The sequence below is a fragment of the Apodemus sylvaticus genome, chromosome 9 (assembly GCF_947179515.1).
Source record: "Apodemus sylvaticus chromosome 9, mApoSyl1.1, whole genome shotgun sequence".
Taxonomy (NCBI): Eukaryota; Metazoa; Chordata; class Mammalia; order Rodentia; family Muridae; genus Apodemus; species Apodemus sylvaticus.
In genome coordinates, this window is record NC_067480.1 from 72,093,794 (window position 1) to 72,114,800 (window position 21,007).

General features: G+C 54.9%; 1 protein-coding gene across 5 annotated transcripts in view; it reads left to right on the top strand.

Moving 5' to 3' along the window:
• The first annotated feature begins 1,953 nt into the window (after positions 1–1,953).
• Kdm4b (lysine demethylase 4B) overlaps positions 1,954–21,007 on the top strand; it is an 82,372-nt gene continuing 63,318 nt past the window's right edge. For 3 of the 5 annotated variants that reach the window (XM_052191752.1, XM_052191754.1, XM_052191756.1), the window contains exon 1: positions 1,956–2,141. The gene's annotated coding sequence lies outside the window, so the exon portion shown is untranslated. Of the gene's footprint in view, positions 2,142–21,007 lie in introns of all 5 variants that reach the window. The other 2 variants (XM_052191757.1, XM_052191753.1) reach the window with 2 other exon arrangements.

A 21,007-nucleotide genomic window follows, 5' to 3' on the forward strand; every position in this document is an offset into this window, starting at 1 on the left:
TATTCTCAACACAAAATATCCCAGGCTGACCTGGCAATCAGATATGCCTACCTTTTCCTCACTGCTACAACTAAGAGCATGGCCACCATATCTAAGATGTAAGAAAATTTATGATTAGAAATTTATCTCAAAACTTTTTTTTTTTTTTTTTTTTTTTTTTTAGTCTTTTGGATTTTTTTTTTCTTTTTTGAGACAGGGTTTCTCTGTGTAGCCCTGGTTGTCCTAGAATTAACTCTGTAGACTAGGCTGGCCCGGAACTCAGAATTCCTCCTGCCTCTGCCTCCCAGAGTGCTGGGATTACAGGCGTGCACCACCATTGCCCAGCTTGAGATTTTAGAAAATCAGGAATGTGAGTGAGTGCCTCTAAAGGCCACAGGTGTCGGGTCCCCTGGGGTTGGAGCTGGAGGTTGTTGTATGCCATTTGACATAGGTGCTGGGATTTGAACTCAGGCCCTCTGGAAGAGCAGTACACAATCTTAACCATTATGCCATCTCTCCAGCTCAAGGCAAGTGTCTATACCACTGTGTAGACAGGGGTCCTGAGAGCAAATTTAATAAGATCCACTTGTAAATTAAAAAATCTATCTGTCCTTCACACAGGTCACCTGCTCTGGAAACTATGGTGGCAATGACCACACGGGATTCTGTTCCTGTGCCCGGAATGGTACAGGCATCCAGAAGGATAGAAAACAATTGCTTTCAGGGACTGAGGGCTAACAGGACTGGTAGACATTGGAGTTCATTCGTGTATGTACTTGTGTGTGTGCACCTACTCAGGTAGACATGTGTCACCTGTGGAGGTCAGAAGGACAAAGGACTCTTCCTCCACCATGTGGGTCACACAGGTCCTCTGGCTAGAAGGCAGGTTTACTGAGCTGTTTCACATGCCTATTGGTTGTTTTTGTTTGTTTGTTTGTTTGTTTTGTGACAGGGCCTCAATGTATTCCTGGCTGGCCTCCAGCTCAGTGTAACTAAAGATGATGGTGCAGTCCAGATTCTCCAGCCTGAGTGCAGGGTGACTCCCTGGTGATGGCTGTTCCCCTTACATCACACGATGAAGACTGAATGGAAACAATTTTGGAGCAGAGGCTTGGACGCCTGTAGCTGAAATTTGGGTGCCCAGGCCTCCAATACTCTCCAGCCCAGGATATTTGCCATATGCTGAGCCCCAGAGTAGGACCTAGGACATTTTGAGAAGTAGATAATTGAATTTCCTCTTCCACTGAATTATTGCAAAGTTTCCCATGGGTACAGTTATCAGTTCATGGGGGGGGGGGGGACCGAGGTCCGGTTACGTGACTTTCCCAGTTGAAGTCACGCACGGTTTAGGGAACTCATGAACGTCTAGGGAGGGCAAAATGGGTCGCTTTTGAGATCCTCTTTACCCTTTTGCTAAGCTGGGCTCAAATTCTGGCTCCTGATCTAGAACCACCGGGTTCCGAACCACAATCTCGGACCCAGCTCTGATGTTGTGCAGGAAATCACGTACTCAGCAGCCGCCCGATAACAGGGTGGAGTCTGGAGCAGCAAGACAGCGATTGACATTCAGTCCCAACCATTCGGCACCCGGTGGCCGGTACCAAACACCAATCCGCGTTTGTCCCAGTGAGGTCTGAGAACGCGCTTGTCAATCTGCATGAGCTCTGGGCCATCCTACACCCGACCTCAGTCGGATTGGCTGTGTGCGTCTTGACGGGCATGCTCCTCATCCACTGAAAGCTGAGCCGGTCACCATCCACGTGAGTGGATGCCGGCGCATCCTCGGGGTTGGACCAATGAAGGGAAGAAGTCGAGTGCCTGCTCCCGCCCCAGGTCGCGGAGGGCGGGGCCACTCGGTGTTGATGAGGGGAGGGGTGGAGCTGTCAGCCGCCACCAATCAGCGTGCGGGCGTGGGCTGACTGCCCAATGGAGGCCGAGTGGGAGCCGTCGCCCCGCCCCTCTGAAGCTTAGGCTCCCCGCTCCAGGCGCTTGCTAAGGGCTCGGCCGAGAGCGAGCGAACCATTGAAGGAGCAAAGAGACCGGGCGAAGGTAGGAGCCGAGTGGCCCGGGTGAGCGAGCGAGGGCCGGCTGGGGCGACGCGAGACGGCCGGGCACGCGCCGCTCAGCCTGCTGTCCACGGTCCGGGCCGCGCGTTGCGCCAGGTGAGTGTGCGATCGGCGGCGGCGCTCGGCAGCTTCCAGGCCCCTCTGGGGGGCCGCGCGGCCGCCATGCCTGCCCCCACGCCGCACCTTGGGCCGCCGCGCGCACTCCAGGCCGAGGCTTTGGCTGCGGCCTACTCGACTCCGCAGGGCGGCGGGGTACGCCGCGCTTTTGTCCGTTCGGGCGAAGCTGCTGTTTGTTGATCGACAAAACGATTGTGTGCTTGGGAAAGGAGGGTGTGTTTTTTTTTGGGGGGGGGGACGATGGGGCCGGACAAAGGCGGGGCGGGGGCGGGGCGCCGCGTCCCCTTTCCAGGGCACAAAAGATGACAGCGTGGGTGGCCCGGTCTAGCCATCCCTTCAACAACCTCAAATCTTTAAAAATAAAAAGCCCACTCCAAGTCCTTGTTCCCCGCCGCTTGCATTTTGGTTCCCTTTAGTGGACACTGAAGCTGTCCCCTTCAAACACTCATCCATCATGGCCTTACAAACTTGACCCCCCGCATGTCCAGAATCTATAAATCAACATATAATCTGCATTTTTAAAAATGAAAATAAATAGTGCACGTATCTGCTGTTGCAATGGCAGCCTTTCCACCTCGCTTCCGTCCCCTGGTCTCTCTGCCTTCCAGCTCCCTTCTTCTGTAAGCCATGAAATGTGCAGTTGTCCGCGTGCACACTAGTCCAGGGCATCCCGGCAGACAGGGAAGCTCCGCAACGCTGGGGATAGCTGGGGGTGGCTTTCCCACTGCCGTGCCCTCGGGGCTTTGGGGGGGTTCTGTTAGGGGCTTTGGTCCACCAGCTGAGAGTATAAGGGATTCCAGGTTTGCAGATTTGATGCTGGAACTGGTGCCGTTTGGGCATCACCGTTCTTAGGCTCCCCTTGTCCCAGCTGTCTGAAGGGGGGGTGGGGTGCGGAGGATGTCTTTGCTTTAATAATTAAGTAACACCTGGGGAAGTGTCTTGTCGGAGTTGCTAGTTTTTTCAACTATGGAGAGGCTGTATCAAAAAGCAAAAAGAAAGAGTGTATCTTTCCTTGTGAGCACGTGGGATTTGCGCAGCCTGCAGCCTGGTGCCAGCACCTTCCTAGGCGCTGAGGATCTCGGTTGCAGAAGGTTACGGGGTCCGGGATGTCTCTGTGTCCCATTAGTTGTATATCTGACAGTCCCCAGGCTGGAAACTGCACTGTCCCCAAACATCTCCTGCCTCAAATGGGTTCATTACGTGGGTCTTCAGGGGCTCCTACTACTACCAGGAAAGGGCTAATCACTCTTTAATTCTCCAGTAATTGCTGCCTTCAGAGTCACCAGGAGGGCGTGTCTCCAGACTGGGCCAGCCTTTTCTTCCCACCCTGCTCTATTCTTCTTCCACTCCTTTCCCCCCCTCCCCCCCCCAGACACCTTGTGGGTGCTCTGCATCTAAACTTGTAGGGTCCTTTTGCAGGGTGCTGGGCAAACTTTCACCCTTACCCCGGGAGGGCAGGAAGCCTGAGGCAAGAGATTGGGGTGCACAGATTGTCATGGGGTATGGTTTTTGTTTTGGTTTTGGTTTTTTGGATTTTTTTTTTTTTTTTTTTCGAGACAGGGTTTCTCTGTGTAGCTCCCGCTGTCCTGGAACTCACTCTGTAGACTACACTGGCCTTGAACTCAGAAATCCGTCTGCCTCTGCCTCCCAGAGTGCTGGGATTACAGGAGTGTGCCACCACCACCGGGCGGTCATGGGGTGTGTTGATGCTTGGGGTGGAAATGTCCTTGTGCTAGGTACTCCATGTGCCTGTGCATATCCAGGTGCACCTGTGAGTGTGTGTGTTCTAAGCTGGGAATGTGCAGGTCTTAGTGACAAATGATTTTCTAATCCTTTCCTCCCAGAAAAAGGGCTGCTGAGGAGACATCCTAGTACACAGAGTATCTGGATGTCCAGAGCCTGTAGCCTGTCTCCTCCCCTGCCTCAGGGGCCCTTCATTCTCCCTGCCTGCCCAGCCCTTACCTGGACTTCCTGCTCTTGCTCCCTCCTCTGCTGGGCTCTGGCTCCCTGTTCTGCCCCAATTCCTTCTCACATTGTCCTGGAAGCCCCAGCTCTGGGCAGCCATCTGTCCCTGTGCTACTTGACACCTGTGGGGAGTCAGCTAGCTTGTCAGATCACTCCAGGGGCCTGGGGCTCCTCGGGAGTGCTGGAAAGAGGCTGCTCTGGCTAGCCCAGTATCCACAAGACAGTGAGGTGCTTAGGTGTGTGTGTGTGTGTGTGTGTGTGCGCGCGCGCGCGCGCGCGTGCGCGCACAAACTTGTGGGGTAAGGGGTAGAGGTGTGGGCTGTGGCATACTTCCTGATGGTTGTCTCTGGAACTGGAGGTGGTATGGAGGGTTCAGGGCCTGGTGGCCTTGGGCTTGTCACTTGCTCCAGAAGCAAGATTAGAGCCACCAATCTGCCAAAGCCTCCTGGGAACAGGGGACAGAAAATAGACTATAGCAGATGGCCTGCCTCTGGAGAGACCTGTCACTGCAGGGCTTGTGAGGGGCAGGGATGGGCGCTGCCCACCATCCCTGGAGTTCAGGCTATGGTGCAATCCCAGAGGTCTGGATTGAGATTCCTCCTGCAGGCAGGAACCTTTCCTGCTCTGTCCAGTATCCTGACTCCCTCTCTATCTGTAGAGTTGGCACCTAGCAAGCTCCTTCCCAGGTGGCCTTGAGGATCAAGGGCCAGGGGCCAGGAGTTTGGAAACTTTCTGCTCTGCACAGCGGTTCTCACTGGCTCAGTTCACCCCTGTGATTAGGTCACCCCTGGGGTGGGCGCTTGTGCTCGGTGTGCAGCTGGCCCTTGCCCACACCTCGGCAGTACCTCACCTTCAGCCCTGTGGCTCCGCCTGCCTGTCCCACCCCCACCCTCACTCTGCTCCCTGCACTCTGCATTCAGTGACCAGGGGTTCTGTGTGCTCTTGCACCCCTGGCTCCCTATTTCCAGGCTAGGCCTGTGCTTGTACACACAGGGTCTGTGGCCATCCTCGGCACTCCAGTCCCACCATGGCTGTCCTGCTCATGGAGGCGGCACTGACCCCCCTCCCCATTGCTGTTCCCCATCCTGTTGCTTTGATGAGCTTGTCACTTATCTACTTCAGTTGCCTCGTTTCTTTAATCTTGGCCATCTCCTCCACAGTAGTGTCCCAGAAGTCGTGGGGTGTTCCTGTGCTGGCAGGTTCAGAGACAGTGACGAGGACCCAGTGACTAGCTAAGCCTTAAATTAGTATCCAGTCAGGCAGGTCATGATGGTGAGGAAAGAGGCCTTGGCTCGATTTCAACACCACAAAAAACAGTTTCAAAGATATTAATTGATTTTTAAAAAAGAAGTCTTAGGTGGGTTGAGTTTCTGCTCACCCCCACTGGGTATGGTCTGCTCTAGGACCCACCTCTTGGCTGGATACGGTGTTTGGGGCTCTGTCATTTTCCTGTCTGATGTTTCCTTTCCAATGGGGATAAGAGAGCATGAGATATCATTACCCAAAACCTTTCCAGAAAAGTAAAATCTACTATAGAACGAAGCTAAGGGCTGGGATTGCCTGGGTAGAGTGTGTCTCAGCCCTGGGTTTCTTCTCCAGCACCGTGTAAACTGTGTGTGGATCCCAGCACTCAGGAGGTGGAGGTAGAAGGATGGTGAGGTCTAGGCTAGTGTCTGTGTATCCAGGGATGCATAGACTTTGTCTTGAAACTGCAATAGAACCATGGCTGGGAAGAGGGCTCAGTAGATAGGAGCTCCTGCTGTGCAAGCCCGGACCCGAGTTCACATCTGTACTGAGAGAAGAGCTGGTCACAGTCAGCTGTGCCTACAGCCCTAGTACCGGGAGGTGGAGACAGGAGGCCCAGCCCAGCTCCCTGAGGGACTTGGGTCTGCCAGTATAAGTATGGCGCACACCAGTCAGCAGAGACCAGGTAAATAAGATAAAGGTGATGGAGGACACCGAGTTGACCTCTAGCCTCCAACACGCATACACATACTAGAAATGCAGCCAACAAGAAATCAGGCTGACCTGGGCAGGGGTTTGCATCCCAGCACCAGATGGATGTCTGCAAGGGCAGAGTTTCCTAGTTAGGCATGTGCTGCCTCTCCTCACCTCGGGTAACAATTCCTGAAGAGTTGTGAGTCTTACAGGAACCCTGTACAGACCTAGCCTCCAGCCTCATGGGATCCCCTCTGTCCTGGGTGACACATCATGAGCACCCCAGCCTCTTTCTGAGCCAGACCCAGTAACTGGGAAGAACATCGGCATCTCTGGGGCTGCTTTTGCTGCACTTAGCAAGAGAGGCGGCTTCCCAGGCTAGGGTGGGGGTCTGGCCGTGGGTAGGCAGCCGTCGGGAGCAGGGCTGGTGTCTGCCTCAGTCATGTCTCTACTCGTTCATTTCTGCAAATTTACAGGTGTTCAGTGCTCACTTCTCCTTTGCTGGGTCTCTCTGTCCCCTTTCTTTCTCTTCTTCCTTCCCCTCCCCACCCACCCACTTTTGGGAATAAGTTCCTGCCATGCCATCTGTGCCTTGTGGGGGGCCCTGTGGTCTTTCATCTTTTTTTGGTCTCTGCATGTGTGGCAGGCTGGGCTTGGACCTGAGAGGCCAGCATTATGTGTGGGTCCTTGCTTCTCCGGTAAGGATGGGGCTCTCCTCCCAGTGCACATCCCAGGGCAGCCAGCCCTCCAGCCTTGCCTGCCACCCAGCTCCCATGCTCCTGCCCTGGGAGCATGGATCAGGTGTTATGCATGATACCTCTGAGATATCTGTATCTCCCCTGCCCTGATCTATGTCTCCCTTCCTCAGTACTGGGGTTGCAGGCTTACTCAGTTGTGCCTGGCTTTATTACAGTTTTGGGGAATTTGAACTCATGCTTGTATAGCAAGCACCTTTCTTGGGCATCCCAGTTCAGGCTGTTCCTCTTACTGATACTGGACTATCAGGCTGCTTGTCCTTGAATAGCAGACAAAGAGTAAGGTTTGTGAGCTAGGCTGTGGTTGCCGCCCTACCGGCTCTCAGACACAGAAGGGAGCATGGCAACCTTGGGCTTTTACTTGTGGGCCCATTTGAGTGGCAGCTGTGTCTATATGTGCTGCAGGTGGAATTTCAGGGCAGACTCCAGCCTTAGTGCCTTTCCACGGTAGCCCCAGGCACTGGGCACCTTTGCTGCCTATCCTCGCCCAGTCCCAGGGTGTGTGGTGTGGAGCCAGGTGATTCCTTCAAGAGGAGAGGCCGTGGGGGTCCCTGGGGTTGCTTCTGGCCACAGAGCTGGCAGAAGCCTTTCCGGGTGTGGACTATGTCAGGGACCCCTAGGCGTGGTAGGATAGAAGAGGCGGCTGGTCAGGACTGGGGAGCCCAGTGGGTCTCAGCAGCTCCCCTCAACTCCTGTGTCCTCTCTCTCCATGAGCTTTCTGTATACTTTCAATTAGAGAGGGTCAGCTGGAAGGGGTCCTCGAGTGCTACCTTCTCATGGGAGGGTGTGGGCAGAGAGGTGAGGACCATATGTAGCTGCTGCAGGAGCAGAACCCCAGGAATTTAGATACCCCTCTTAGGGATCACAGGTAACCTCAGGGGGCCTGAAGGGGCTCCCCACCATCCTTCTAGGATGCAGCGGGGAGCCACAGCATCTTGGTTCCTGGCTGCTAGACGTCCCAAGCTAGAGACACCAGTGGCCTCACTCAGTGCAGGGAACCCTTCCAGCACTCTGCTTGTGTCCTGTGACCCCCTCCCGGATGACTGCCTGCAGCAGGTTGGCACGATCACTGGAGAGGAGGCAGCTGTGGTGGTGTGCTGTTCTGGCCCCCTCCGTAGTCAGGCTGAGTGTGCGTGGGGTAGGTGCAGCAGCAGCCAATGACCAGAGCATGATATGCCCAGATTGTCCTGGCACTGTGGGCAACCAGACAAGGGGCAGGCGAGTTGGGGGAGCATCATTGGGGCCACACCTGTGGTGTGGCAGGCATAGGGTGATAGGGTGGTAGGGTGATGATAGGCATGGGAAGGAGGAAGAGATGCTGGGTCATGGCCTGGGAGACCTTTGGATGCAGGCAGGGAGATGGGGTGCTAGGCTGTGGGGGTGTCTCTGGGCCTCTTTGGGACCCCTAGCACCAGGGCCCCAGGGGGTGGGCAACGGGTTTCTCTCAGGAGCCCTGTTTTGTAGTACAGAGAGATCTGCCAGGTTCATGAAAGTGACCCTCTTGGGCCATATCTGGCATTTCTGGGTCACTTTCCACTAACATGACCTCTTTGTGGACCTAGAAGCTCTCTCTGGTCCCTGTCACATGTAGGGACCTGGCCCGTTACAGGCCCGGCCTGTGTTGCTTTAGGAAATGGTTAATTTTGAACTTTAAATGTTTTTTATAAGGTTTATTGTAGGGTGTGGGCATGTGCCACAGTTGCACATATGGAGGTCCGGGGATTGGCAGCAGTGCTTTGACCCACCAGGTCCTCTCCAGACCCCCACACTTCCAAGCCACAGTAGAAGGTGAACCCAGAGCTGGTGAGCTGCCTCAGGGTGAGCCCCCTGCCCGCCCGCCCGCGGTCACTGCAGCGCTTGCTGGTCCAGTGACTGGCCTCTGCTTTTGATTTAATTATTATTGTTGGTGTTGGTGTTGGTGTTTGTTATTATTATTTATTTTGGTTTTTCAAGTAAGGCTTTCTCTGTGCAGCCCTAGTTGTTCTATAGCTCACTTTGTAAACCAAGCTGGTCTTAAACTCACAAAGATCCTCCTGCCTCCACCTTCCGAGTGCTGGGATTAAATGTATACACCACCACCAGGCCTTTACTTTCTTTAGTATTTTGCCTGTGTATGTGTGTGTACAATGCCTGTTGATGCCACAAGAGGGTGTCAGATCCCTGCAGCCGGGTGAGCCACCTTGGGAGTGCTGGGGATTGAGGCTGGGCCCTTTGCTCTAACTGCTGAGCGGTTGTCTAGCCTGCTAGTGAGCTTACTTAAGGAGCACTAGGAAAGGAGCAGTCCCTGTGGAACAGAGGAGGGGAGGGGAAGGGAGGGGAGGGGAGGAAAGGGGAGGGAAGGGGAGGAGAGGAGAGGAGAGGAGAGGGGAGGTAAAGGGAGAGAAGGGGAGGTGAGGGGAGGAGAGGAGGGGAAGGTGAGGGGAGAGAAGGGGAGAGGAGGGGAGGAGAGGAGAGGAGGGGGAGGGGAGGGGAGAGAAGGGGAGAGGAGGGGAGGGGAGGGGAGGGGAGGGGAGGGGAGGCAGGAGTCACAGTGCCTGCGAGCTGAGCTCTGTCATGTCATCCACTGCGCCTGTGGCCTGAGCATGGCTGCAGTCACCTGGCCATAAAACAGCTTCCTGGAGGAATGGGGGGCGTGGATCAGGGGCGTGTGCCTGTCCAGTACACCAGACCTCAGCATTGTTCCCCCAAACCCCAGAAAGTATGGTATGGAAACCAGCTGCAGGGCTGATGACAGCGCAGTGGATAAAGGGGCTTGCTGTGAAGCCTGGCCAGTCGTTCAGTTCCCAGGGTGCACAGTGAAGATGGAGAGACCTGGTCCTGCCGGTTGTCTTCATGCTTCCACACGCATGACTTCCCCGAACGTAAATAATAAAAATAAATTGCAAAGATTTATAATACATTGATTTAAAAAAAAATGAGCTGCAGACTTGTGTCCGAAGATGGGTCCTCATGTGTCAGGCTAGATGCTGGGATGTTAGCATGGGGGTGGGGCACGGGGAAAAGGGTACCAGAGAGTGCTGAAGGGTCCTCCCTGCCACTGGGTGTCCTGAAGATGATGTGGGAAGAGGTAGTCAGGGGCAGGGACTCCGAGGACAGACAGACCACACATGTGGAAACCCTGAGGTGGCGCTCCCAGAGTGAAGGAGCCCGTGTGCTCAGGGTCCACAGGCTGACGTTGCCAGCCTTGGGGACGTCAGCCTTGGGGTACATCTTTCAGACAGCTCCCCTGGGGAGCCCGAGACTTCTCTGCTGCTATTGTTGCTGTCACAGCCTTTGCATCATACCTGTGCTGCCTCAGGACGGAGTTCTGGTGGGCCTGGCAGTCTGGAGGGGAGGGGAGGGGAGGGAAGGGGAGGAGGGAGAGAAGGGAAGGGGAGGCGTTCTTCCTGGGACAGCCACCACAGCTGTCTGGGCCTCAGCATCCTGTCTCTGATCCTGTGGGCCGTGGGGAAATGGTGTTGGGAGCACGAGGTGCCCGGGCTCTGTGGTCCTGAAGTTGTTTGCCTCCTTTGCTTCCTCTCCTCATAATGTATGCGGAGGTCAAAGGGCAACTTGTAGGCCACAGCCAGCCTTTTCCTCCCACCAGGTGGGTCTTGGGGACAGAGCTCTGGTCACCAGGCTTGACAGCAAGCTCCTTTTCCCTGATTCCTCTTGCCCCCCTCAAGTGTCATGTGTGCAGGTACACGTGGAGGACAACCCGAGGAATGTCCCTCAATTGTTCGCCTTGTCTTGGGAGGCGGGGGTGGGGGTGGGGCGGGGTGGGGCGGGGTGGGGGGTCTCACCGAGGCTGGACTTGCTGACGTGGCTGCTGTCTAGAGAGAGCTGCGCAGATGTTCCTGGCTTCCCCTCCCCAGTGCCGCCATCATAGGCCACACTCCTTCCAGCTTTCTCCCTGGGAGCTAGGGGTGCAGTCCAGTCCTCAGGCCCTGAGGCAGGTGCTGGCTCATGTATGCACACGTGTGCATGCAAACACACGGACAGGAATACATGCATGCATGCACACATGGACAGGAATACATGCATGCATGCACACACGGACAGGAATACATGCATGCAGACACACGGACAGGAATACATGCATGCATGCACACGTCTGTAAGCATGACAGGCTTGCTCCCTCACAGCTCCTGTCCTGTCCTTCTGGAGAGCTCCAGTGTTCTAGAGAAGCCCATTTCTGATTTCCCTTCCCGTCCACCCCTTTCTCCCAGCCCCCGCTAGACACAGACAAAGCTTTCGTGTGTTGGGTTTGCCTGCTGTGAGTGTCTGGAGCACAGTCTTGCTGTGCGGTGACATGACAGAAGGGCTTCAAGTTGGTGATGAAGATGAAGATGCTATGGCCCCATGTCTTCACGAGGCCCTTTTCCATGTGTGTAGATGTGTGACAGTGCCCGTGCTTTGTGCAGTGGCAGGCTGCGGGATTGCAGCTGAGGTGCGTGGAGCCACTGACAGCTTTCATAAAGCATATCCCTGGTGTCACGTTCTGTGATTGGGGATGAGATCACTTGGCAGGTCTCTTCCACTGGCCTGTTCACTGTGGGTTAGAGCCTTGTTCCTGTTTATGGCTGAGTAGTATTCTGTGGAATGCATGGGCCATTATACATCTGTGCATCCTTGATGGACATCTTAGTTTTGGGTTTCTGGCTGTTGTGAATATGTGTGAGTTTATGCAGATTTGCGTGTGTGTGTGTTCATTTTTTAAATTTTATTTTATTTTATTTTATTTTCTGTGCATTGTATGAGGATGTGAGCCCTTGGAACTGGAGTTATAGACAGTTGGGAACTGGCATGTAGCAATTAAACCTGGGTCCGAAGAGCAGATAGTGCCCTTAACCACCAAGTCAGCTCTCCAGCCTCACGTGTGCTCATTTTGTCACGTTCAGTATGTGTTTCAGAGTGGCTGCTCCACTGTCCGTGCCTGGCAGCGTAGACTCCTTCTGGTTTCATCAGGGTCACACTGGCTGAGCCTAGAGACCCCGACCCTCCTTCCTTGCTCAGGGTCCTGCATCCTGAACCCTGTTGTCCTGTTTGAGTCTCAGTCTTGGCCCTTCTCTCCTGTTGAGCTGGGTGCTGTGTTGTGTCCTGAGCCCCCCACAGGATACCTCTGGAATGGGAATCCCTGGGCCATCGGCCTTTCCAGGCCCACGTCCTGACAGTCAGCGATGTCTCTGATAGCACAGGCATCCCTGGGGCACCATCTGGTGACCTCTGCTGTGACCCTTCATGAAGTACATGCTACTCTAGCTCTGAGACCTGCCTAGTGAGAGTGCCAGTGGCCTCCGCCCTTCTCAGGGTTCCCACCCGTGTGTGTCACTGATGTCTCCGTGCCCCTCACACCTCCATGCTGGGTGGCCTTGGGCAAGCCATGTCCTGACTTGTATCTCCTTCTCCATCTGGGATAGTGTAGTGTTGGTGCCTGACTGCTTCAGATGGCTGTGGTGTGGCAGCACGTGAGTGTATGTGTATGTGTATGCATGTGTATGTGTATGCATGTGTGTCCATGCATCTGTGCATGTCCATGTGTTGTATGACTATTTGTATGTGCATGTGTCCATGCCTGTGTGGAGCAGGTGCCCCTGGCTGATCTTGATAGGTGCCTTGCTCCAGCTGTCCCTCAGCTATACCCCGAGGAGGAGGAGGAGGAGGAGGAGGAGCGGCAGCGGCAGCGGCAGCGGCAAGTGAAGAGACCTGTCCCAGGCCCCTGGGCTCAGTGAAGTCCTGGGATGGCAGGGGCATCGGCTCCATCTTTGGTCCTCCAGACACTGGTCATGGTGTCTGTTGCAGGGCTGGAACACGGGTCAGTAAGCAGACGCCGGCTGGGGCTGGCGCTCAGTAGCCAAGCATGTGCATAGAGGTTCAGGAGCTGGGACTCTTTGGGAGGGGTCTTTCACTAGTGGCGCTGGGTGATGGGGTACTGGCTGTGGCTTCTTTCCAGGTGAGAGACAAGTAGTTGTCACCAGTCTGCTTTCTTCCTATGATCTAATGATACTGGCAGGTCCTCCTGTGATCTAATGATACTGGCAGGTCCTCCTGTGATCTAATGATACTGGCAGGCCCTGGCCTCTGACAGGCTGTGCTTCCAGCAGCCGGGTCTGGGTAGCCATGCCACAGATAAACCTGGTTTCCTGCCTCTACCCCCCACTGGCTTACTTTTTTACTTTATTCTTTATTTTACCTATTTTTTCCGTTTGGTGTACTTACTCTGTGTGTACACACATGCATGTGTGGGCCTGTATGCACATGTATGTGTGGGCCTGTATGCACATGTATGTGTGGGCCTGTGCCTGTGGAGGGAGTCACCTTCCTCTTTCCACTGCAGGGGCCTGGGGGTTGGGGCCAGTGCCAGCCGTTCTTCTGTGTGTCCCTGGCAAGTCATTGTGGCCTGATAGGTGTTATTTAATGACACTGATTATTTGCCTGAGTGAGTGTGTGTGACCGTGCGTGTTTGGGCTCAATCATTCGTGCGTGAGGTCAGTGTGCAGATATGTGCTCCCAGTCATTTTCTCTGTGATAAGGCTCGCTAACCAGAAGCTCACATGCCAGGCTGAACTGCTGGCCAGCAGGGTCACACTGAGCCAACGCACAAGGGAAGGGGCTCGAAAGGCTCCCAGGTGTGTTTCCTGAGGCCCCCACAGGGGGGCACTCCGAGGGTACCTAACATCTTTCTCTTTGCCTTTTGCCTGAGCCATCTCAGGCACCTGTGGGCCGAGTCCTCTCTATCCATCACTAATACTTTCCAGGCCGGACCCAGTTGTCAGGCGTGTCACCCCAGCACTGACAGGCTCCGTCTTGACTCTGTGGTAGCCTGTTAGTACAAAGAGAATCTAGGGTTCAAGTGGTCCACTTCCTGTCGTTCCTTTCACTGGGAACAGCCCCTTGAGTCTGTGAAGGTTTGATGAGGTCAGGCTACAGGTGGGGAAGAGAAATGTCACTGTGTCCTTTTAGTGTTGGTGCAGAAGGTCTGGTGTGGGTCCATTCTGCTTGGTGACGTGAACTTCGACTAGAGGTCCCACTCTGTTCTTGAGGGACACGCTTGAGCTATGAGAGCTCACTATAGTCCCCGGCTGGGAGAGCCAAAGTGACAGAAGGGCATCTCATGGCACTGTTCTGTGCCTGTTAACCTGCCTTCCATTGTGAGCATTGCGGTGATTTCCCTCCTCTGATGAGACCACGGCTCTCGAGCCATACTGCTCTCAGCACGTCCTCATTGCCACCCTGCGGTCCTGATGAGTCTTCTGCTTCAGGACTGTAGTTGATTCTAGACCCCATCAACAATGTAAGGCCACTATGCACACTGCAAGTACAGGCATGTGACAGTGTCTCGTTCCAAACTGAAGGCCACGTCTGTATTATAGCTAATCTAGGTGGACATCTTATCTATCCACTTATATTTTCTTCCATCCATCTTTTTGTTCACCCACCCACCCATCTATCTACCCATTCATTCATTCCTCCATTTATCTATCCATCCACCTATCTACCTACCACCCTCCCTCCTACTCATTCATCCACCTATCTGTCCATCCATCTATCCATCCATCTACCCATCCATCCATCCGTCCATCCATCCACTCACCCATCCATCCACTCACCCATCCATCCATCCATCCACCCATCCATCCACCCATCCATCCATCCACCCATCCATCCATCTGTCCATCCATCCACCCATCCATCCATCCACCCATCCACCCATCTGTCCATTTATCCACCTACTTGCTCATATCCCCCTCCCGCCCTCTTCCGGCAACAGTATTGTGAGTTCACAGCAAGGCCTGCAGTTCCCATGCAGTGTCCCTTAGACCTCTCAGCTCCTGGGACAGGCTTTCTCTGCTGACAACAAGATCCACTGTCTGCACTGAGAGCCCCCAGAGGAGCTGTGTCTTCCATGTTTGTGTTGGGTGCATGATTCAGGCTCTTGTGCAAGTTCTGTAGGCCTGTTTCTTGCCTTGCTATGCTGTTTTCACTTGAAATAAAGTCTTCTCTTTGGTCCTCCTGTCTGAGCAGGGCCAACTGGTTTCAGTTTCTGATGCCTTTGGAACATGGAAGGTGAACAAGGCCCTCTGTGAGTCTGCTGGGAAGGTGCGTTGTGTGAGCGTCATTGCCCTGCCTGCTGCCCCTGGATCTGAGCCTCAGTCAGAGGCTCTGGGCATGGAGCCCACAGGCCAGCTCCTCATGCGAGCCTCTGTGTAGCCAGTGTCTTCTGCTCAGCCTGTGTCCCCAGTGTCTGCAGCGCCACCGTGCAGACAGCACGGCTGTTACAGTTCCCATGTGCCGGAGGAGACCTGTCCACCAGCTGCTGCAAAGGCTCCTCTCGGAGCCCTCTGCCGCCCTGGGTCCGCCTGCCTTGCCCCGCCTCGCCAGCAGGGTGTGCTACTCTTGTTCACAGAGTCTGCACCCTGGGCTGCAGGGACCTCTTGGCTGGTTTCAACTTCCTGAGCAAGTTGGCGACCTTGGCGAGCACGGCAATCTTTCTGTACTTCCTGAAGAAGTTGGTTTTTGCCATTCACTCATTTTCTAGGGGAGTTTTGACATTTCTCCCAACTTTCATTTGGCTTTTTAAAAATCACATCAGGTTATTTCTTTACTTCCTTGTGTGTGTGAGGGTGCTCTTCCTTACTGTGTGCGGAGGGAAACTCAGGGGACAGGTTTCAGGCCTCAGGCTCCCCCCACTGTGCAGGACCCCAAGGTTCAGCGGCAAGCACCTTTACCTGGTCAGCAGTCTCAGCTCCCAGCTTTTCCTGATTTTATTTTATAATTTTTCAGTGTTAGCATTTAATTAAATTATGCGTGTGTGAGTACAGTGCCTGTGGGGGCCAGACAGGGCGTCAGATCCCTGGGGCTGGGGACCGAGGACGCCTCCAGAGTGGCAGCTGCTGTGCTGCGCGCTCCAGCCTGCGTTTAACTCGTTTCCCTCCCTTCCTTCCCTCCTTCCTTCCTCCCTCCCTCCCTCCCTTCCTTCCTCCCTTCGTCCCTTCCCTCCTTCCTCCCTCCCTCCCTTCACCCCTCCCTCCCTCTCTTCCTCTCTCCCCTCCTCCCTCCCTTCCTTCCTTTCTACCTTCCTTCCTTCCTCCCTCCCTCCCTCCCTTCCTTCCTGTTTTTTTCTGGACAGGGTCTCACTGTGTAGCCCTGCCCTGCCCTGTTCTTGGCCTACGCTGGGCTTAACCTCACAGAATTCTGTCTGCGTCTGCTCCGCAGTGCTGGGATTAGACATGTGTGCCACTGTGCCTGACAGTTTTCAAATCTGATTTTTGCTGTTTTTTTGAGACAGTCTGGCTTTGTAGCCCCAGATGGCCTTAAACTCAAATCCCCTGCACCGCCATCTTGAGCTATGTCTTGGTTCTCTTATATTCCACTTTCCATTTCTGTGACAAAATCCTAGGGGACCAGTACGATTGACTTAAAGAGAAAAAGCAGTTCTGGACTGGTCAGAGGGCTCAGTGGGGAAGGTGCTTGCTGCCATGCCAGGCCACGTGATGACATGAGCCAACATGTTGGCCTCTGACTGCCACACCCGGGCCATGGCATGTGGACTCACATACAAGATGAACACACGAAAATGTAATAAAGTAACTTAAAATGTGCCCTCTGCGCTCAGCTCGCCCTCACAGCAGCTGGCCTTCATTCACTCGACTAAGATGCTTGTCCATGGGTTGCCTGGTCACCTGTCCCTCAGGCCTGGTCACCACTCTTCTGTGGCTGTGCAGAGCCCATTGTTCCCAGGTGGCAGGTGATTATTATGGGTTAGACGACAACAGTAGCATCAGAATTCAGGGGTGGGGCCATGGACAGACGGCCTGTGTGGTGGGTGTACTGTTGGGGCATTCTTGAGCTCGCCGAGGGACTGTAGAGAGGCTCCTGGCGTCCCCTGTGCCAGGGCCTTGCTTGTGGCACAAGCCAGTAGCCTGGCTGTTTCTGCCATCTGCAGCTACCCTGTCGTCACAAACTTTGGCCTCACATCCATCCTCCCTTGGCGCCAAGTCCTGGACCTTGGAACTCTGGGTGTTGTCCCTGAGTCCCTGTGTGTGTCACTGTTGTCACGCCCTAGGTCTTTAGGCATGCCTGAAGGCCATCTCCAGAGATGACTGGTTGTAATGGTGTGTCCAGGGCCCTGCTGCCAGTCTTGCCTGTCCCTCTGCTTGCCAACATGCCCACCATGCCAGCCTGTGTCTCCCTGCCACAGCCCTTGCTGCTTCCCTGGGGTGGGGGAGCTGAGTGCCTGGGTTTCTTGTCACAACACAGTGGAGGATATCGGCAAGCTTGTGTGGCCTGTCCCTGGTCATCTCCGACCTGTCCGGAGAGAGCTGCTGTTGGGAAGGCTGTGGAGGAGTCCCCCCTTGAGCCACTTGCCTGCTACCTGTGTGCCCATGGCAGCCAAGGCTCAGTTGACAGTCCCCAGGACTGTGGCCCGACACTGATGACACCCAGAGGTGCTGGGGGGAGACACATCTCCTGACCGTGGGAGCAGAGCCTGACTCTGGCCCCTGCTTCCTGGACTCTTTGTGGCAGCTGTGTCCTGCTTGGGTTGCTATTTTGGGGACTCGGGCTGGGGAGAAGTGGGGAGTCGTGTGAAGTGTGGGCTCTTGTCCAGATAGGCTGCTGCCTGCTGAGGCGGTGGCTTTCTGTGGCCCTGGACTCCTTGGTGGTTGACCTGGGACACCCTGATGAGTAGAGCCCTTCATGCTGAGGTAGAGTTGCTGCTGCAGACCTGCTGGGGCTTTGCGTGGAGACCAGGGTTATACAAGAGCACTTGATGCACAAGAGCTGTGGTGCTGAGCAGCGGCCGCCTGCTGAAGCTCGTCAGCTCAGTCTCTGTAGCTCTCAGAACCACGGCAGCCTGTGCTCCTCCGTCCCCAGTGTGCTTGCCCCGCTGCTGTGTGCTAGCAGCCACTCCTGCTGGCCTCAGATGTCCCTGAGGACGTGTCTGCGCAGACCTTGCCTCACTTCCATGGCTTGTCTTTGAGTGTCTGGGGCTCTATGTTCTGAATGCTGGTCCCTTTTCTTGTGGTTGAGTGGTAAGGACTCCTTATCTGTTGTGAGCGCTGGTCCCTTTTCTTCTTGTGGTTGAGTGGTATCTTAGGATCTCAGTACTGTGACGAAATACCATGGGCAAAGCAAGTTGGGGAGGAAAGTGTTTTGGGGTTTATCCTTCCGCATTGTAGTCTATCACTGAAGGAACTCCAACAGGGCAGGAACCTGGAGGCAGGAGCTGATGCAGAGGCCACGGGGGGTCTGCTTCCTGGCTTGCTCCCTTTGGCTTGTTCAGTCTGCTTCTTATAGAGCCCAGGACACCAGCCCAGGGATGGCCCAGCCACAGTGCACTGGACCCTCCAACATCAAATTGCTAATTAAGAAAATGTCTTGCAGGCTTGCCTACAGTTAGATTTTAAGAAAGCATTTTCTCAGTTGAGGCTCCCTTCTCTCTGATGACTCTAGCTTGTGTCAAGTGGACATGAAACTAGCCAGGACAAACAGTGAGCTCACTGTATATTCTGGATACTGGTCTCTTGCCTTCTTGTTGTTGGGTGGTGAAGACTCTTCTGAACTCTGGTCTTCTTAGACCCGTGGCTCTCAGGTATTTCCTAGGCTGCCTCTGTCTTTTACCTCGGCAGCCTTTGAGTTCAGAGCCCGGTGCGTGTCTCCTCCTACCCCTTGTCTGGAAGCTACCTGCTTCAAGGTCACAGATATCCTTAAGGTTTGATGGTTGATTTTAAAATTTGTTTTGGACCGATTTAGAATTAATTGTGTGTGTGGTGTGAGATCAGGGTCTAAATTCATTCATCCATGAAGACAGCAGGAACTCTTGAACAAAACTCCCTCCCTCCCATTGATGGGTCTAGCCTTAGCACAGACCTTCAGTGTTGGTCTGTTCAGGAAGCTCAACTCTGGTAGCTCTCGCTTAGCCAGGGCAGGTCTCTTACGGTGGAGGTGCTGGGGCTGGAACCCATGGCTACCCCAGGCCTCCCACCCACACTTGTTCAGTTCTTGGAACTCTCCTATCCTGAGCTGTCTGATAATGTTTCTCGCTGTGCTGGTGGCCAGCAAGCTCCTATCTCCACAAACACCCGTGCCTCCACTCCCCGCACCCACCCCACTCCCTTTACCTGGGTGCTGGGATTTGAACTCAAGTCCTGTGCAGCAAGCACTCTCACCCACTGAGCCATCTCTGCAGCTCCTCTGTTGGCTTCTCTGTTCTTTCAGAGAGAGAGTTGTGAGTTGGTGCTGGGCCTGCCCAGAAGCAGAGCGAGGGACAGTGGGGGCAAGGTCAGGAGCCCCAGGGACGGGGCAGTCTCCAGACAGCAAAGGAAGAGGGGGAGAGGAAGGGGGTCCTTGCTGGTGCTGGGCCTGGGAACACTAGCCCAGGGGATTCTGAAGGCATGGTGACAGTAGGGGTGTGGTGTGGTAGAGCCTTGGGTATAAAGGCTGTCAGCCTGTCACTATTTAGGAAGTGTGTGGGGGCAGAGCTTTCGTCAGGGGCGGCCATGTTGGGCAAGGCTGAGCATCTGAGCAGTGGTAAAGGAAGCTAGAGCCCAGGACAGTTGTGACAAAAGGCATGGGGGAGGGGGGCTGTAAAGGACGCAGAATGCTAACCCCAGCCATGGGCTCCAGTCACAAGGTCCTTGTGCCACTGCGGCACTTCTCGTCACCGAGCCCTGAGCATCTGCGCTCCTGTGCACTACATGGTGGCTCCCTGGTGGGGACCACACTGGCCCCTAACTCCAGAGCACAGGGGCTTTGAAAGGAGCAGGCACTTTGTGCTTTTTGAGGCCAGGTGTAGCCCAGGCTGACCCCAGACTTGGTGTGTAGCTGGGTTCCTCAGGTTCCTGCCCTCCTCCTTCCAGCTCCTGAGTGCTGGGGTGACAGGCATGTGCCATCACACTTGGCTGAAGTGAACAGCTGGCTGCAGCTTCCCCGTCATCCCTGACTACTCCAGCTCTCGCTCTGCTAGCTCATGGTTGGGCGGCAGAGAGCTGCGGCCCTGCCTGGTGTTGAGCAGTGGCAGTGCTGGCCGGGACAGGGCTGTGCCTGCTCGGTCAGGCAGGGCTGCGCCGTGCAGCGTGGTCCCAAGCTCTCATCTGCACCTCGTAGGCAGGACACTGCTACTGCTGGAGGCGCCTGACTGGAAGCGCCCTGCCTGCCTGCTTCCTTAAGCCTGGCTCATCTGGCCACTTCAGCCCCCTGGAATCTTCTGGAACCCCCAGGTGCGTGGCCAGGCCCACGAAGACAGGTTTCTTGTCTGGGTGTGGTGAGGCCTGGTGGGCTGCGGGGTGGAGTCTGTGCTCCTTCCTGTCCAGCAGTGGTGACTGAGGCCTCTCCTCAGCACTGGTAAGGGGGTGGGGGCGTTGTACTGAGGTGGAACCTGCCGCTCAGGACACCTGTGCGTGGGACACTTGTGGGTCTGTGGAGCTGGGGGACATCTTTCCTTTAGCCACCCCCAGCAAGAAGTTGGAATCAGGATTGGGGCTGGGGTCTTCAGACATGGGAGGTGACTTTTGAAACACCTTAAAACCAGTGGACAAGCCATGTGCGGTGATGCACTCCTCTCATCCCAGGGACAGGCGGGTCTCTCTGCGCTCGAGGCGCTCTGGCTGCTTAGTGAGTTCTAGGACATAGTGAGACCCTGTCTCGAAAAGAAAAACAAAACAACAACAACAACAATGCAAGCCCAGTGGGCATGGCACTGGAGAGACGGGTTGGTGCTTAGGAGCAGTGGCTGCTCTTCCGGAGGCCCAGGGTTTAATCCTTACACCATGCCAGGGGCTCAGAACGATGTAGCTCTTACCCCAAGTGAGCACAAATTCTGCCGTCTGCAGAGCCCTGTCTCACATGCACACATAGCTTTCATCTGCATCTTGCAGGGCACTGCTGCTTCTCCCATGTACACACACAGACGTGTGCACACACAAGCACATGCACAATTTAAAAATCCTTTAAAACGTGGCTCCACAGAAAGAGAGCATGTCTGTGGGGTAATGCTTCCAGGGGTAAACCCGGGCCCTGGGCATGTCGACCGACCCCTGCTTAGCACCAAGCCACACCCCAGCCTCCCTGTGATGTATGAATCATGTTAAATACACTGTCCGGTGCTCACTATGTGTCTGGTGGCCATCAGTCCCTGCCCAGTGTGGGGTGTTATTCCCACCCGTGTCCTTCTCAGCTCCCCTCAGACGGCTGTGGGGTCCTTCTAAC